The sequence below is a fragment of the Apium graveolens genome, unplaced genomic scaffold (genome assembly GCF_009905375.1).
Source record: "Apium graveolens cultivar Ventura unplaced genomic scaffold, ASM990537v1 ctg4664, whole genome shotgun sequence".
In the NCBI taxonomy this organism is placed as follows: domain Eukaryota; kingdom Viridiplantae; phylum Streptophyta; class Magnoliopsida; order Apiales; family Apiaceae; genus Apium; species Apium graveolens.
In genome coordinates, this window is record NW_027418632.1 from 32,403 (window position 1) to 36,265 (window position 3,863).

A 3,863-nucleotide genomic window follows, 5' to 3' on the forward strand; every position below is an offset into this window, starting at 1 on the left:
TAGAACCAAAATGTAGACCAAAACTGATTTGTATGAATGTGGCACTAGGAGGTTGTAAAAGGATTTCTAATTGCATGTACATGATGTTAACATGTTAATTGTACGAATATATGATGGCAAGTGACTCTTATAAGGTGCAAAGTTACTCTAATATAGTGAGAAGTCACTAACATGATTGATTAGAGCCAAAATGTGGCCCAAAATTGACTTGTAGGAAAGGGATACCAAGAGGTGGTTAAAGGATGTTTAATTGCATGTACATGATATTAACATGTTAATTGTATCAATATATGGGGAAAGTGACTCTTATAGGTGCAAAGTGACTTTAATATGGTGAAAAGTGACTTACATGTTTGATTAGAGCCAAAATGTGGAATAAAATTAACTTGTATGAATTTGGCATTAATAAATGGTAAAATGATGTCAAATTGGATGTATATAATGTTAACATGTTAAATATTGTATATATGGTGGAAAGTGACTCTTATAGGGTGCAAAGTGACTTTAATATGGTGAAAAGTGACTTACATGGTTGATTAGAACCAAAATGTGGAACAAAATTGACCTGTATGAAAGTGGAACTGACAGGTGGTAAAAGGATGTCAAATTGGATGTATATGATGTTAACATGTTAATTGTTGTATGTATGGTGGAAAGTGACTCTTATTGGGTGCAAAATGACTCTAATATGGTGAAAAGTGACTTACATGGTTGATTAGAACCAAAATGTGGGACAAAATTGATCTATATGAAAGGGAATTAAGAGGTGGTAAAAGGATGTCAAATCGGATGTATATGATGTTAACATGTTAATTGTACAAATATATGGTGGAAAGTGACTCATATAGGGTGCAAAATGACTCTAATATGGTGAAAAGTGACTTACATGGTTAATTAGAAGCAAAATGTGGACAAAAACTGACTTGTATGAATGTGGCACTAAGAGGTGGTAAAAGGATTTCTAATTGCATGTACATGATGTTAACATGTTAATTGTACCAATATATGATGGCAAGTGACTCTTATAAGGTGCAAAGTGACTCTAATATGGTGAGAAGTCACTTACATGATTGATTAGAGCCAAAATGCGGCCCAATATTGACTTGTAGGAAATGGGTACCAAGAGGTGGTTAAAGGATGTTTAATTGGATGTACATGATGTTAACATGTTAATTGTATCAATATATGGGGAAAGTGACTCTTATAGGGTGCAAAGTGACTCTAATATGGTGAAAAGTGACTTACATGGTTGATTAGAACCAAAATGTGGAATAAAATTAACTTGTATGAATGTGGCATTAATAAGTGGTAAAATGATGTCAAATTGGATGTATATAATGTTAACATGTTAATTATTGTATATATGGTGGAAAGTGACTCTTATAGGGTACAAAGTGACTTTAATATGGTGAAAAGTGACTTACATGGTTGATTAGAACCAAAATGTGGAACAAAATTGACCTGTATGAAAGTGGAACTGATAGGTGGTGAAAGGATGTCAAATTGGATGTATATGATGTTAACATGTTAATTATACAAATAGATTGTGGAAAGTGACTCATATAGGGTGCAAAATGATTTTAGTATGGTGAAAAGTGACTTACATGGTTAATTAGAACCAAAATATGGACCAAAACTGACTTGTATTAATGTGGCACTAAGAGGTTGTAAAAGGATTTATAATTGCATGTACATGATGTTAACATGTTAATTGTACCAATATATTATGGCAAGTGACTCTTATAAGGTGTAAAGTGACTCTAATATGGTGAGAAGTCACTTACATGATTGATTAGAGCCAAAATGTGGCCCAAAATTGACTTGTCGGAAAGGGGTACCAAGAGGTGGTTAAAGGATGTTTAATTGCATGTACATGATAATAACATGTTAATTGTATCAATATATGGGGAAAGTGACTCTTATAGGGTGTAAAGTGAATCTAATATGGTGAATAGTGACTTACATGGTTGATTAGAGCTAAAATATGGAATAAACTTAACTTGTATGAAAGTGGCATTAATAGGTGATAAAAGGATGTCAAATTGGATATATATGATGTTAACATGTTAATTGTTGCATATATGGTGGAAAGTGACTCCTATAAGGTGCAAAATGACTCTAATATGGTGAAAAGTGACTTACATGGTTGATTAGAACCAAAATGTAGAACAAAATTTATCTGTATGAAAGTGGAATTAAGAGGTGGTAAAAGGATGTCAAATCGGATGTATATGATGTTAACATGTTAATATTACAAATAGATTGTGGAAAGTGACTCATATAGGGTGCAAAATGATTTTAGTATGGTGAAAAGTGACTTGCATCGTTAATTAGAACCAAAATGTGGATCAATATTGACTTGTGTGAATGTGGCACTAAGAGGTTGTAAAAGGATTTCTAATTGCATGTACATGATGTTAACATGTTAATTGTACCAATATATGATGGCAAGTAACTCTTATAAGGTGCAAAGTGACTCTAATATGGTGAGAAGTCACTTACATGATTGATTAGAGCCAAAATGTGGCCCAAAATTGACTTGTCGGAAAGGGGTACCAAGAGGTGGTTAAAGGATGCTTAATTGCATGCACATGATATTAACATGTTAATTGTATCAATATATGAGGAAAGTGACTCTTATAGGGCGCAAAGTGAATCTAATATGGTGAAAAGTGACTTACATGGTTGAATAGAGCCAAAATGTGGAATAAAATTAACTTGTATGAAAGTGGCATTAATAGGTGGTAAAAGGATGTCAAATTGGTTATATATGATGTTAACATGTTAATTGTTGTATATATGGTGGAAAGTGACTCCTATTGGGTGCAAAATGACTCTAATATGGTGAAAAGTGACTTACATGGTTGATTAGAACCAAAATATGGAACAAAATTGATCCGTATGAAAGTGGAATTAAGAGGTGGTAACAGGATGTCAATTCGGATGTATATGATGTTAACATGTTAATTGTACAAATATATGGTGGAAAGTGACTTGTATAGGGTGCAAAATGACTCTAATATGGTGAAAAGTGACTTACATGGTTAATTAGAACCAAAATGTGGACCAAAATTGACTTGTATGAATGTGGTACTAAGAGGTGGTAAAGGGATTTCTAATTGCATGTACATGATGTTAACATGTTAATTGTACCAATATATGATGGCAAGTGACTCTTATAAGGTACAAAGTAACTCTAATATGGTGAGAAGTCACTTACATGATTAATTAGAGCCAAAATGTGACCCAAAATTGACTTGTAGGAAAGGGGTAACAAGAGGTGGTTAAAGGATGTTTAATTGCATGTACATGATGTTAACATGTTAATTTCATCAATATATGGGGAAAGTGACTCTAATAGGGTGCAAAGTGACTCTAATATGGTGAAAAGTGACTTACATGGTTGATTAGAGCCAAAATGTGGAATAAAATTAACTTGTATGAATGTGGCATTAATAAGTGGTAAAAGGATGTCAAATTGGATGTATATTATGTTAACATGTTAATTATTGTATATATGGTGGAAAGTGACTCGTATAGGGTGCAAAGTGACTCTAATATGGTGAAAAGTAACTTACATAGTTGATTAGAACCAAAATGTGGAACAAAATTGACCTGTATGAAAGTGGAACTAATAGGTGGTAAAAGGATGTCAAATTGGATGTATATGATGTTAACATGTTAATTGTACAAATAGATTGTGGAAAGTGACTCATATAGGGTGCAAAATGATTCTAGTATGGTGAAAAGTGACTTACATGGTTAATTAGAACTAAAATGTGGACCAAAACTGACTTGTATGAATGTGGCACTAAGATGTTGTAAAAGGATTTCTAATTGCATGTACATGATGTTAACATGTT